The 16,022-nt window shown below is 45.2% G+C and overlaps 1 pseudogene; it reads left to right on the top strand.

Moving 5' to 3' along the window:
* The first annotated feature begins 15,796 nt into the window (after positions 1–15,796).
* The window catches only part of LOC115067025, a 1,172-nt pseudogene continuing 946 nt past the window's right edge, over positions 15,797–16,022 (top strand).

The following is a 16,022-nucleotide window of genomic DNA, read 5'->3' on the forward strand; positions in this document are numbered from 1 at the left end:
AATTTTAAATTAAATTTACTTTTAAGTGGTACATAACATAGCAAACAGTCAGTGGAGTCTTTTTCTATTATGACGAAAGGAAGTACCCTGTTAAAGTCTAGACAAGAGGCCAGAGATGTCACTAAACAACCTAAAAGTCACTGGACAGCTCCCCTTCCCTGTCCACACACAAATAATTTCTGGCCTAAAATTGAGATCATGGCAATGTGGAGAAAGTGTGATTATGACACTTAGACTATTTTAGAACAATGGTGACCGTAAAATTCGTGGAATGCACTGGCTTCTGTTAACTGCCTTAAAACATTTTTAAGAAAAGAAGATGGCAGAGACTGGGGAGATGGTTCAGTGGGTAAAAACCCTTGTTGAACAGGCACCTGAATCCCAGCAACCACAGAGCAAGCCAGCAACAGTCCCACGCACAACTGTAACCCCAGGGATGGGGAGGGAAGAGACAGAAGGATCATGGGGCAGCTGGCCGCCAAGCTAGTTGAAAAATGCAAACTCCAGGTTCAAGAAGAGACCCCTGACTCAAAGGAATAAGGTGAGAGCGACGGAGGATGACACCCAGCAACCTCCTATGGCCCCCGCGTGAGCACAGGAGCATGTGTCTACACACAGAGAAACACACACCCTAAAAACTGAAAAGAAAATGGTAGGCTCATGCCCACTATTAACTCAGAACACTCTGTGAATGCCAAGAGGCCTCCATCGTGGCTTAGAAAGAAACCTGTATGGTCTGCAACCACAGAGCAGGTTGTACTGGAAACGAAGCCTGGATGGTAATCATGAGGGTAGGTGAGCCACACGAAAGGCTGCAAGCACAGCCTCAATGGTTCCCCTATGACAAAGCCATAGCCCTGATAGAAAACGGAAGTGACCATAGAACACAGAATGGGGCATTTGGGAAGATTGTGAGATTTTTGAATTCCTGGGTTCCCTAAAACATTCAAAGTCATCTAAAGAAGTTATCTCACCCTACGATAAGAGAGGAGCCTGTGTTTGCCTTGAATCCCTGCTAAAACTCTCTTGAGACAAGTGGCCCCAAAGGATTATGCCAGATGATTGCCTCCAGACCAGAAATGAGGGCTAGGTCTCAGCATAGCCTCAGTAGGGAAAAAATCTCTGATCATCAAGGAAAGAACATGAATTTGAGGGAAAAAAAAAAACCATATGGGATCTATGCTCTTGCAGGAAAGGCAATAGGTATGAGACCTTACTGACCCAGGAGCACTCTCTTACTATTCAGGGATTGATATCCAAGTGAGGATACTTAGAACCATCTTCACGTGCTCTGGGATGGCTCTTTGAAACATGGAAACAGTCATGGACTATAAAAACCAGGTGAAATACCAGCACTTCTGCAGTGTATTGAAGGAGTGGGATGCTCAGGGGATGTGAGTGTCAGATTACAGTTATAGGGAAATTCCAGAGAACCTACCACAAGATTGCATTCCCAAGGTAGGCCCAGAGAACACACCCTTCTCCAAGCAAAACAAAAACAAAGGTGAGGGATGCCAGTTGTTCTAGATTCATTTCTATTGCTTTGATAAAATAGCATAACAACAAGGTGCTTAAGGGAGGAGGGGCTTATCGCAGCTCACAGTTCCCAGGCTACTGTCCATCACTGTGAGGAGTCAAGGCAGGAGCTTGAAACAGCTGGTCACACCACATCACAGTCAAGAGCAGAAGGAAATGATTGTGCTCATGCTCGCTGGCTTGTGCTCAGCTCAATTTCTCCATTATTACACAGTTCAGGACCCCCAGTCTAGGGAATGGTGCCACCCACAGTGGGCTGAGTCCCCCCCCCCAATTAATTAATTTAATTACAACAATCCTCCACAGACAGGCTCATAGGCCAACCCGAGGTAGACAATCCCTCTCCGAGACTCTCTTCCCAGGTGAGTCTAGGTTTGGCAAGTTGACAGTCAAAGCTGACCATCACACCAGTGTTGGTGAAGATGGTAGAATTGTACAATACCAGAGGCTAGATGGGCACATTTAATCAACACAGGCCAAGTGTCAGCAGCTAAGTGAGACAGGCACCCTCTAAGGTAACAAACCTTCAAACCCTTTCTATTGGCTGCAGCTAAGATCTTTGGAAAAGAAGTCTCTGCGGACATTCCTAGTGTTTATTTATGACCTGTACCAGGCAGACATTTTGTAACATTAGCAGTACCGAGATGCCACTCAAAAGCAGCTGGCCACCGAGGTGGCTTATAAGAAAGAGTACCCTGGCCACTAGCTACCAGCTGGTATCATGATGGGTGCTGCATGAGCGTCACCGACTTTATGATGTGAGCTGAGTCTTCTAGAAGCATTCCTGCCAATCATCTTCGATACGAGCTAAGTGCAGTGGGCAAGATCTTGAATTGCTTGATTTTTTCAAGATAGATTCTCCAACCTGGAATTCGGTATAGCCTGGGATTACAGGCATGTGCTGCCATGCCAGGCTCTGCCATCTTTTTTTCCTTGTAGCATAACCTTAAATTTAGCATGCTTAGTTTGTACATCTGAAATTGAGCAGGCTCCGGAATGCATCCATCTCCGGGGAAGTGTGCTTCCCCGTACGGGTATGTGTAGGCTCCCTGAATAAACCCCTCCATGCCTTTGTTCAGGGATGGCCTCACTTAGGAATTGACCCCTGTCTGTTGCAGATAAATGTTTTACTGCTGTTATTCCTTGGCCATGCTTGTTTTGGTTCATATCACCAAGATGTGAGCAAACTGGCAACCCAGATGGGCTATTCCCCCTTCAAGGCTTATGAACTTCTGTTTTTCTGTTCCCAACAACAGAGTCAGTGAGCAAAGCGGGCCTGGCCCAGGCCAAGCTGTCAACACTGCTGGAAATGAGTCTCCAGTCAGCGAAAGGAACATCTTTTTGAGTCCCTGACTCAGTCTTTTGCACAGCATCATCTTCCTATATGAGCCTGGTGACAGTATTTGGATGTTGTTTTTCAAGCCAGAGAGTGATACCTGAATCAGCTCACAGAATCTTGATAACAGTGGAGAAGGATGAGGTTGAAGAAAATAGCATGTAATGGTCAGTCATGAGTCTGAGGCTGCATCTTGCCCTGGGGACTCAGTGGTTAGAAGATTACCTCTGTCCAAGCTCATGCCAGTGATCTTGGAGATTAAAAGAAGTCTCAGATCTGGTAAGAGACTGATCAGAAATGCCTGAATATAAAAGTCTCAGAACAAATGAAGAACATTTTCTGTGTTGTAGCTGCCAGTAAGTAAACATTGGAAAATTAAGGAACTGTCTCTATCTGCATTAAGATAAAGGAGTTTTCCAGAAGGAAGTGTGTGGTTTCTAGTTATTTTTTTGTTCTGTGATGTATATCTATATCTATCTATATCTATATCTATAGATATATAAAATCCAAGGCATAGGTGTGTAATTTCATGGCTCCAATCTTCTAAAATAATAAATTTTGCAGCTACAGAAGACTTGTGGAATTTGTTCTCTCTCTCTCTCTCTCTCTCTCTCTCTCTCGCTCACTCGCTCTGTGTGTGTGTGTGTGTGTGTGTGTGTGTGTGTGTGTCCACTCCTCCCTTCTCTCAGCTATCAGACAGCTAGGATGAGCACTAAGGTGGCCCTGCCAGAGGAGACCCTGCTGGGATGGGTTCCATCATTAGTCTGGCTACTCACCAATGACTGAAAATAGAAGTCTCCCTGTACCATGGTATAGCTAAATATGATCTGGGGGACCAGAAAACATGGCCCGAAAACAAGTCTTTAAATTCTAAAGCTATCTTGAAATTCAATCCATTCTGCAAGGGAAGAGGGTCAATGGGATAAAATTCCCTATGTGCAATGTTTTATGGCATTATATCAGAATGAGATTCTTCAAAAGAAATTAAAATTCACAAAATGAAGGGTAAATCTTTGATTAAAAAGGGGAGCAACTTACTGGAATTTGAAAGTCCTCCAGAGGAATAAAACTCGCTCTACCTCCCCTGAATTAGGAGAGGAGCGACCCCCACTGCCCTCAGGCAGATCAGCTCCATTTCCATTCCCCATTCCCTGCCCCTGTGCCTTCAAGAGTCTAAGCATCCCCTGTCCAAAGGCTTCTCCCAGAGCAAGGGTCCCTAGACCCTAAACCTACAGAGCTCCTCTTCTCAACAGACTAGACATGGGGCCAATTACAATTCAAGAGAAGGAATTTTACCCATCAGTAAATTCTAAATGGAGAGGAGAGTTTAGTCTATATGCAGGTGCCTTTCACCACCTCTGACTCGGCCAACACGAAGGAACAGCCCAAAGTCTAAGAACAGTCTAATGAATCCCAGAGGATTCATTTCTGTTACGAGAGGTATCTTTGCAACTCATGATCCTACATGGACAGATATTCAAACTCTCCCTGCAACTCTTCTAGTGGGAGAAGAAAAGTGTGTTTTATTGAGAGGGGATAGGGAAGGGTTAGTAAGCAGCCTGCTAATGGAACCAGGAGCTCTTCCTGAGTGGAACCTAACACAGGGCAAGGATGGGCCAGTTTACAACATTATAGGAATACATACTTTGTGGTAGTTAGTCTTGGCTGTATTTGGAATCACTTAGGAGATGAGAGAATTTCCAGAGATGCTTAACTGAGGAAAGGGCCACCCTTAATGTGAGCAGTACCATGCCAGGACTGGGGTTCTGGTCTACATAGAAAAGTTAAAAGGAGAACTCAGTAGATGGCTCAGTGGTTAAGAGCTGGTAGTGCTTTAGCAGAGGACCTGAGTTCTATTCCCAGAACCTATGTCAGGTGGTTTGCAACTACCTGTAACTCCAGCTCCAAGGGATCTGACACCCTCTTCTGGCCTCCAAAGACACCTGCACATTCCCATACATACATATACATATATACACATAATTAAAATTAAGTTTTAAAAAAAAAGAACTAGAAAAAGGAGAAAGTCAGTGGAGTATCAGTATTGTCTCTCTCTCTGATTTCTGACTGTAGATAGAATGTTACCAGCAACCTTGTATCGCCCCACCCCTCATGATGAACTATATCCCCAAAACTGGGTCAAAATAAGTCCTTGTTTCCTTAAGTTGCTTTCCTGTTGGGTATTCTTTAACAAGAATGAGAAAAGTAACTAATTCACTCCTCAAACAGATGCAAGAAGTTCAAGAAGCTAGTAAACCCACAGTTAACTGGATTAAACTTAGGGAGATTCAGCGGACGTCAGATGAGGATCCTTCAGCATCCATGCAGAGGTTTAAGGAATGACTATCTTAAAAACTATATGCTTGCTGAACATGGTGGTGCATGACTTTAATCCTGGAACTCAGAAGGCAGAGGCAGGTGGATCTCTGTGAATTCAAGGCCAGCCTGGTCTACATTGTGAGTTCCAGACCAGCTAGGGCTACAGAGAGACTCCGTCTCAAAAAGACCAAAAAAAAAAAAAAAAAAGCCATGTTATAAATAAAAACTATACCCTTTACAGCACTGAAGACATGACTCTGTGGGTAAGAGAGCTTGCTGGTCGAGCATGAGGGTCTGAGTTCCTTTTTTAAAAAGCCAGCTGTTGCTCTGTACATATACCTACATCCCCCTGCAGTGTGTGCTGTGCGGAGATAGGAGATTTCTGGGACTTGGTAGCTTCCAGCCCAGCTCCAAGTCCAGTGAGAGACCCTGTCTCAAAGAAAGAAAGTGGTTAGCTACCACTAACACCAAAATCCTCCTGTGGCAGGACACCAAATATCCTCCTCTGGCCTCCATATGCACATAGATATGTGCACCCACACATCCACATGCACATATACCACACACACATACACCACACTCATACATATTCATAGACTTCATAGATAGATAGATGATCGATAGATAGATTAGATAGATAAATAGATAGATAGGTGATAGATGATAGATAGATAGATAGATAGATAGATAGATAGATAGATAGATGATAGATTGGTAGCTGGATACATGGATGAATAGATAGATGATTATAGATAGATGATAGAGAGATAGAGAGATAGATAGATGATAGATAGACAGACAGACAGATACCCCCTTGGAATTCTGAGGGGAACAGCAGCTAGATAATCATGGGCATCTACTTCATATCCAAAGAGCTTCAGATATTCAGAGAAAACTCCAAAAACTGGCTCTGGTCCAAACTAATCTTTCTCAACTGGTAGAGACTGCCTTTGATGTTTTGAACAACAGAAAAGTGACTGAAGAGAAAAATTTTAAAGGCAAGCTGCCTGTCCCATAGCTCCCTCCATGTAACCCAGGAGGGAGGAAGGCGCCATCTCCAGCCAGTACCCCTGACTGCTACCCTGAGACCTGGCATCCACCACTAGAGCTGGGACTGAACCAGTATACCTAAAGCTTCTGACCTTTTTTTTATTTGGGGTGGGACATGCCATGGCACATATGTGATCAGAGGACAATTTCCAGGAGTCTCTCCTTCTACCATGTGGGTCCCAGGAAGAGAATTCAAGTTGTAAGACTTGGTGACAGATGCCTCTACTTGCTGAGTCCCCTCTCCAGCCCCAAATGGGCTCTTACATTATTCGTTTCTGTATGCTTCTACTGCCCAAGGATCATCTCTTGATTATCAGCAGGATAGGATGGAAAAACAAGTCTGCAGGAGTTGTGCAGTGGAGCTCATGGTGTTACTCCACGGAACACAATTGTTCCCCGGGTTATATCTGAAAATCCCTTGAGGCACGCCTGAAGCCCAAGCACAGGGTGACTGGGACAAGCACCGAATGTGAAGGTTGCCCTAAAATGAATTAACAGATACACAATATCCCTTATACCATGAAACCACAACTGGAATCGGGTCTGCACTTCATCAGCTTTTAAAGCAAGGCTCGTGCTGGAGAGATGCCTCAGCGGTTCAGAGCACTCGCTGTTCTTGCAAAGGATCCAGATTCAGTTCCCAGCACCCACATGACAGCTCACAATGATTGGTAACTCCACTTCCAGGGACTCCAATGCCCTCTTTTGGCACTAGGCAAGCACATAGTGAACATACATACATGCAGCAAATACTCATATACATAAACTAAAAATAAATACATCTTTAAAGAAAGGCTTAGTAAGATTTTTCAGGTTTTTCTGTAATATTACCATCCTACTGGTTAAGAAACTAGGGTCAGGGGAATATAGGTTTGCATAGGATCTGTGGGTGATAAATGAAATTAGACTAAATATTCATCCTATAATAACCATTCTGCTTTCTTCTGCATCCTGCTGGGTTCTGAGCCCAAGAGCTATTGTCTTCAAGTGGGAAGATCCAGAGATACAGCAGAAATAGTGACATTGCAGGACAGTGCTCCCACATGGACTCAAAATTCTCCCTACACTGGACATCTGCATCACACACACCACTCACTCCCTTCAAGTTCAGGGACTACCCCAGAAGATGGGGCAGAAAGATTGTAAGAGCTAGAGATTTGGGGGACTGCTGTGAAATGTCTTCGGGACACAGCAGGGCTGCTTCGCTCATGAACTCACAGCAGCTGTGGTCACCTACACAAGATGAGGCCAGTCAAAATGAGGGAGGGGCTCACAAAACCCCACCCCAGCTGAGGAGCTTCTGGCAGCTGATGGCTCTTGGGGAAGGGAGAGTCAGTTTTCTTCAGGGGTGTGGCCACTGGTAGGTTGCCCATGCTCCATGGCCTATACCCATGAACACATATGTAGCACTAAAGGGATTCAGTGGGTTAATTTTTAAAAGAAGGACATGAAGTTGGGAGGGGATGTGGCAGGGGGGTCTGAGAGGAGTTGGAAGAGGATAAGAGGTAGATATGATCAAAACCTGTTGTATACATGTATGAAACTCTCAAAGAATAAAAATATATTGAAAACAATTCCTCTACACATTTTGGAGAAAGCTTACATGAGGACTGAGGAAGATTCAGTCTGAACGATAAACCTTGTAACCATACGCAGATGAAACCCAGATTACCCATCATCATCCATCGAAGGACTCGGATAAAGACATGGTTGAAAAGGGCTGAGACTTCCAGGGAAAGGACACAAGGATCCAAAGAAATGGTAAAATGTTTTATAGTCTCCCAAGAACAGAAGAAAACTGGCCACGGGCCAGCTAGCCCCTCCAAAACATGAGAGGGATTCCCGGCCAGGGCAGGTTTCAAGTATGGGGTAAACGGCAAAGCTCTCACATGACAAGCTATAAAGACAAAAGATGGATTAAACTGAATAGGAGGACCATGTGACCAGGCCTTTAATAAACTCAAGGGGTCAGTAATGAAGACTGCATTCTGTTTTCCAGACAAAACTAAGCCATTTGATTCATATGGACATGAACAAAAGACTGCAATTGGCGTGTTGGTACAGTTGCCGGATCTCCTAAGAAAGACAGCAGCTTATTTCTCTAAACAATTGGCTTCTGTGTGGTGGGGTTGGCCACCAGGATTGAGGACAGTTGCTGCGACTTGCATTTTAATTAAAGAGACAGAAAAACTGGAACAGGCACTGATAGATTCAGTACCAGCTCTCGACTGTTCTAGAAACAAAAGACCATCATCACTGGCTGACAAGCAGTCCCATCTGACAGTACCATCTGACTTCCCAGACACTTAGGCCAGCTACTCTGGTTTCCCATAGCACAAAAAGTCTCCAATATGTGACTGTCTGGAATTGACAAGCCAGGTAAACCCAAGCAGAAAAGACCTCCAGTGAGCCCTTGCCAGATGCTGGAAAAGTATGCTGGGTAGATGGGAACAGCTAGCTGGATGATCAAGAGTAATCAAAGAACCAAAGCGACACCAGAGTACTTCCATACATTGGTTTATCTATGGCAACAGCATCTAGATCATGGAGTACCTAGGAGTTCAATAAATTGGCAGGTGAGCATGTGCTACCCCACTAACAACTGCCTCAAATCAAGAGCCAGGGGGCTGAAGGCAGATGACTGCTGTGCCCTGTTATGATTTGCATGTGAAATGTCTCTCACAAGCTCATATGTTTGAACACTTGGTTCCCAGCAAGTGATGCTGTTTAGGGGAGGTTTCAGAAGCTTTGAGGCAGAAGGCATAGTAGATGTGGGTGCCTGGGGGAGTTCCTATGATATGGGCCCACTTCTAATCCAGCTTTCTGTTTCCTGTTGGCCATGTGAATGTGACCAAATGCCTCATACTCTTGTCAGCATGACTCCCCCGCCACAATGGCTTATATCCCAGACTCATGAGCTAAAATAAATCTCTCTTGAGTTACTTCTGTCATGTCTTTGGTAACAGTAAATAACAAATTTCAATTAAATGGGGAGGGGGGTGAAAACCAGGTGACCAATGAGGTTCTTGAACAAACAGGTGCAATGAATCTGGAGTGTCTATACTGAGTATTTCCCTGGTCCCTGTTTAAGAAATTGGGATAGAGATACTTAGCCAGCAGAACCTTGGCATTTGGTTTCTGTCCTATGAAGTCCTATGAAGAGCTAGGAAGAGCCTCATAAAAAGCAAATTTCTGAGCTGTCCTAAATGTAATAGCAAAAACTAGAGAGCTGGAGGATGTGTTAGATACCTTCCCATCACTATAACAAAACATCAGAGATAATTTACAAAGAGGAAAGGTTATTTTTAGCCCATAGTATGCAGGTTCCAGTCCATGTTGATTGGCCTTATTGTGTTGGACCTGCAGCAAGGGAGTATCCCTTGATGGGTACATGTGACAGAGCAAACACATTTACATCAAGAGTAAGGAGCAGAAGGAAGAAAGGTGCGGGGGTCCCATAGAGGGAATACCGCCAATACTCTCAGGATCTCCCACTTGGCCCACTCCTAAAGGTTCCACCACCTTCCAACAAGACAACCCTGGGGAACAAGCCTGTAACACATCGCTTTTGGGAAACATTTAAGGTCCAAACTACAGCAAGGAGGAAAGAGATAACGAAAGCTAGTTGGCTGCTATGGGGCTGGAGAGATGCTTCAGCAGTTAAGACCATGTATTGCTCTTGTAGACAACCCCAGCTCGGTTGCCAGTACCCATATTGGGTGGCTCACCCGTGGCTCAGGTTTGCCTGTAACCCCAGCTTCAGGGGATCCCATGCCCTCTTCTGGCCTCCACGGGAACCCACACAGTAACACACACTCTCACACACACACACACACACACACACACACACACACACACACAAATAAATAAAAATAAACTACATATATTTTTAAAATATTTTATTATTTTAATTTTATGTGTATGAGTATATTGCCCACACGCATGTAAGTACACCTGTGTTGTGCAATGCCCAAAGAGGTCAGAAGAGGGCATCAAATCTCCTGGAACTAGAGTTATGGATGGTTGTTAGCTACCATGTGGGTGCCAGGAACCAAACTCTGGTCCTCTGCAAGAGCAGCCAGTGCTCTTAACCAGGATTTCAGGCTCTTATCTTACAAATTCAAAGAATGAAATTAATGGACGACAGACGGTGAGTTTTAGAAAGATTCATTTTATTGTATGGTGCTTAGGAGAGAGAAAAAGACAGGGCTCCTGTACAGCAGGAGGGGTCCTGGGGAGTGGGATTCCACTGAGCATCACTTCCCTTGAGATAATAAGGCTTTTGTGGATGAATGGAGAGAGGAGAAAATGAGCTGGTGAATCCAGCTCCCATTCCATGTGTATAGGTTCCTTCTGGTTTTGGTCACTTCTGCAGTATGATTTCCAGAATGGGATACTCCTTTAGGAAAAGAATTAAGGAAAAGCCTGGCATTTCTAACTTCTGCCCATGGTGGGGACAAAGTTGTTGGCAGGAAAGGATGTTTCTGACTTTTAGCTAAGAAGGAAACCGGTCACTTTTCTTTTGGCGCCTTTTCACTCCAAAGTGCCTGGCCAATTTCTATATCCTGTTCTCAACACTAAAGAGTGGGGAAATGGAGCTGAGTGAGTGTGCATTCATTCCTCTCTGCTCTGTGGATATGTGGATACGGTGTGACTAACTGTTTGAAGTTCCTGCCTTGACTTTCCCACAATGATGGATGTGACCTGGAATTGTGAGCTACAATAAACCCCTTTTGCCCTTAAGTTGCTGTCTGTCAAGCTGTTATATCACAGCAACAGAGATGAAACTAGAAGAGATCTATACTATTTCAGTAAGCCTTCTATAGGATAGATCTCTTGGTCTAAGAGTGGGGAAATGGAGCTGAGTGCGTGTGCATTCATTCCTCTCTGCTCTGTGGATATGTGGATACGGTGTGACTAGCTGTTTGAAGCTCCTGCCTTGACTTTCCCACAATGATGGATGTGACCTGGAATTGTGAGCTACAATAAACCCCTTTTGCCCTTAAGTTGCTGTCTGTCAAGCTGTTATATCACAGCAACAGAGATGAAACTAGAAGAGATCTATACTATTTCAGTAAGCCTTCTATAGGATAGATCTCTTGGTCTCAAGATCATTCTCTTGAAGGCCAAAACGAAGCCCCAACATATCCTCACCTTTCTGGGAAATTTATTCAATCAAAAGTAAAAGCACTTTGGGTAGAATAGCACTGTCTTAGTTACTTCCTATGGCTGTGACAAAACACTCTGATCAAAATCAACTTGGGGAGGAAAGGGTTTATCTGGCTTACAGCACAGTTCACCATCAAGGGAAGCCAAGGCAGGAACTCAGGGCAGGAACCTGGAGCACAGACCATAGGGGAACACTGCTTCCTGGCTTGCTCCTCTGACCCTTGCTCAGTCTGACTTCTTATATAACATAGGACCACCTTCTGGGAGGTGGCACCACCCACAGTGGGCTGGGCCCTCCCACATCACTCAATAATCAAGAAAATGCCCCACAGATGTGGCCACAGGCCAATTCAATGGAGACAATTCCACAACTGATGTTCCCTCTACCTGGGTGTATTGAGTTGACGACTAAAGCTATCCAGCGCAAAACAACAATATTAAAGACAATGTTTTCAGTGTAGTTTGAATCCCCATCCCTCCCCAGATCATGTCATATTTCAATGGCCATTGAGATGGTATTGGAAAGTGGGACCTTGAGGGGCTGGAGAGATGGCTCAGCAGTTAAGAACACTGACTGTTCTTGCAGAAGACCTGGGTTCAATTCCCAGCACCCACACGGCAGCTAACAACTGTAACTCCAGTTCCAGGGGAATCTGACAGCCTCTTCTGTCCTCTGCGGGCATTGCACAACATGGGTACACTTACCCATAACCTCATGGACTTGTTTAAAGCAACTCCAGATTACTCCTGGAAGGTAGCAGAACGTAAATTAGTGCTAGGGAAATACTCACTGCATGCATTTTTGGGGGAATAATTACAAGAAGAGGTCTCTGTGTTTATTCTAATACCATTGTTTTTCTCTGAATGTTTTTTGATCTGTGTTTGGTTGACTTCTGGCTGAGGAGCCTGTGGGTGCAGAGGACTGATAGCATTGGAGATAAGCCTTAAAGTGATTATGTTTAAATGAGGCTGTTGGGATGGACTCTAACCAAATCTGACTAGTGTCCTTCTAGGAAGAGAGACTTAGATACCTCAAAGATCCCAGGGAGGTATGTGCCCAGAGGAAAGACCGAATGAGGAATAGAGAAGGTGTGTGGATGTGGGGAGAGCCCTGTGGGAGAGGGAGGAACCCAGCACATGTGAGAAGGGACAGCTCCAGCTCAGAGCTCCACACACAGTGCCAGCCTGCCCTGGATAGCCAAGGAATTTGAAGGCGAGTTCAAAGTCTAGGTCACAGGCCTTTGTAACTACGGTTTAGGAACTTGATAGGAATACATGTTCTAGTTTGCCTTCAATTGCTATGACAAAACACTCTGACCACTACCAACTTGGGGAGGAAAGGGTTTATTTATTCTAGATCTCCTGGATCATAGTTCATCAGTGAGCCCAAGGTAGGAACTCAGGGCAGGAACCTGGAGGCAGGAGCTGGAGCACAGGCCATGGAGGAACACTGCTTACTGGCTTGCTCCCCTGGCCCTAGCTCAGTCTGCTTTCTTATGCAACACAGGCCCTCCAGCCCAGGGGTGGCACCACCCACAGTGGGCTGGGCCCTCCCACATCACTCAACAATCAAGACGATACCCCCACAGACATGGCCATAGGCCAGTCCAATGGAGGCAATTCCCCAACTGAGGCTCCCTCAACCCAGGTGTATCAAGTTAATACTAAAGCTATCCAGCACACCAAGTCTTGTAAGGTTCCCTCTTCTCTCTAGGAGGGAATTTTTTAATTTAGGGAAAACAGCTACACAAGATGAGGGAGTGTGGAGCTGCTCACATGCTGCACCCAGGAAGCAGAGCGAAGGAAGGGAGCAAGGACAACATGCGATCTCCAGAGACATACCTCCAATGACCTACTTCCTCCAGCTACAACCTGCCTCCAAAGGTTTTCAGAAACTCTCAAAAATAGTGCCACTAGACTGGATCAAGTGTTCAACACAGGGGCCTGTGGGAAGACTTAATATTCAAACTGTAACAGGACTCCATTCTCGTGAATGGATTAACCCTGTTATTGCAGGAAAGGATTGGTCATTTTAGGAGTGTCTTAAGTTGTATTAGTTATCTTGGGAGTGCCCCCATATGATGCCCTCTGCCCTGTTCCAATGCAGCAAGAGAGCCCTTATCATCTGGGCATGGTGGTACATGCCTGTAATCCCAACCCTCAGGAGGCTGAGGCAGAAGATCATGACTTTGAGACTAACCTGAGCTACATAGTAGACCCCGAATTCAGGGGAGAGGAGGGAGAAAAAGAACAGGAAGAAGAAGTAAAGAAAATCCTTATCAGATAGGAGAACTTTAATATTGGATTTTACAACCTCCAGAACAAGAAGAAAAAAATTCTTTCCTTTCTAAATTTCCCAGTTTGGTCCAGCATGGCAGCCCATGACTATAATCATGGTATTTGGGGGGTTAAGGCAGAAAGAAAGCAGTAAATCTGAGGCCAGCCTGGGCTACATATTGAATTGCAGTCATCTGAGCTATACAGCAAGAACTTGTCTGAAAACCCAGAAATAAAATAAGATCAAGCAAATGACCAGGTCTTTGGTTTCTGTTAAGGCAGCAGAAAGCAGAGAAGGGGAGCAAGCACTGTGCTTTTATTGAGAATAAGGCTCTGCACATCCACCCTCCACTGCGCACCCACCCTCCAGTGCTTACCTGGCATGCACAAAGCCCTAGCCTAGGTTTGACCCCCAGCAATGTATAAATGGGGTGGAAGTGCATACCTGTAATCCCAGTACACAGGAGGCAGAGACAGGTCATCCCTGGCTACATAGTGAGTTCAAGGCCAGCCTGGGATACATGAGACCCTGTCTCAAAAAGTTAATTGAATAATTAATAACGTTTGCATGATATTATTATTTCGCCAATTTGCATTAGTATTTAATAATGTTAATAAATAATGCTTAATATATTTAAAGCAGTACTATAAAAATAAAAATTAATGCAAAAATCAATGATGAACACAATGTCAAACAATTTTAACACAAGGGGCTGGAGAGATGGCTCAGTGGTGAAGAGCACTGACTGTTCTTACAGAGGACCCAGGTTTGATTCCCAGAACTCACAAGGCATCTAACAACCATCTGTAACTCCAGGTCCAGGGGATCAGAAGAGGACGGCCTCTTCTGACTTCCAGGGCATTGCACAACATGGGTACACTTACATAGCAGGCAATACACTCATACACATAAAATAAAATAAAATATTTTTTAATTTAACACAAAATCTTACTATAGCACAGACTGGCCCAGAACTTGCTATGTATAACCCAGGCTGGCCTTGAACTCACAATCCTCTGGCCCCAACTTTCTTAGTATTAGGATTACAGGTGTGTGCCACCAGGCCTGGCCAGAGTATCAAAATGTTAAGACAGGATGGGTACTGCTAATTCATTTGACCTCAGGCTCCAAGAAGACTCTCTGCCCAGCACCCATCTCATCCTGTACACTGTCAAGGACCAACTCAACCTCATGGTGGTACGTTGACTTCATCTCCTTCCCTTCTCACTTTCCTCAGTCCCTCACTTTTGATTTATGGGCATCATTCCTCAAAAAGCAAACTGTTTAACCTAAGTTCTTGACTCAGGCTGTGCTTTGTTATTTGAGTTTAGGATGGAAGAATAAAACCCAAGCTAGGAAAGATAGCAGTCATTCTGTGCCATTCAAAAGATACTTTAGGAAGTAAAGGGGACCTATGAGTAATTTAATAAACAGATTAATAAACAGAAACCAGAGTTGTCCAGGCACATTAGGACATGTGGTCTTAAGTGACAGGTAAGGAAACTGAGGTTCCAAAGCACTGGGAGGGCAGCCTAATAGCAGGGGTCAGATTGGAAGCTACCCAAAACAGACAGACAACCAAAACCAAACAAAAAGCTCAAGTCCCCTTCTGCCTCTCAGCCCTGGTCTGGAGAAACAGGGCCACTGTGGAAAGGGGAGGGCTCTTGGGTCTGTCAGTCTCATCAGTGCCATAGATCTCGGGCTGCTCAGTCCAGCCAGGGCATGTCCACAACAGTCACAGAGCCTTAGATGTGGTCATTGAGCAGGAAGCAAAACAAGAGGGGGTGGGCCCCCTTCTGATTACCCTGCCAGATCTGAGGGCCAGATCTCAGCGCTTTATCTTTATCCTTTTTCCTTCTCCCCTTCCCTCCCTCAGTTCCTGGACTGGAAGCTGGGCTTTCTGTAAATAGAAGGACTTTCAGGCCAAGAAAGCTCTGGCACCCTGCCGAAATGAAGGGCCCGGGGGGCCTGGGGAGAGCAAAGGGACAAAAAATCAGAAGCCCGGCACGGTGACAGACGTGCCTCCATGGCTATGTTCCTGCAGTGGCCCAGCCTCCCTCTGGTGTCTTCCATAACAAGGGAACCCGGAGATGACAGTGGGAGAACTCAGTGGCCCACGACCCAGCCCTTTCGGTCCAGGGCGCGCTTCTCTGACTCAGAGTGACTGCGCACATGCCTCTGAGCTGGTTTCCTTTCTCAAGGTGAGTCCATAGGCTGTTCCAAGGACGCGTCCAGCCCGGGCTGTCTGCTGACTGACCCCAGCCATCCTAAGCCGCTTTAACTGAGTGCCCTGACATTTGTGTGTGTATAAGAGGTGGGTCTCCTGGGAGCGGG

This window comes from Nannospalax galili, unplaced genomic scaffold (genome assembly GCF_000622305.1).
Source record: "Nannospalax galili isolate Female #2095 unplaced genomic scaffold, S.galili_v1.0 scaffold424, whole genome shotgun sequence".
Taxonomy (NCBI): Eukaryota; Metazoa; Chordata; class Mammalia; order Rodentia; family Spalacidae; genus Nannospalax; species Nannospalax galili.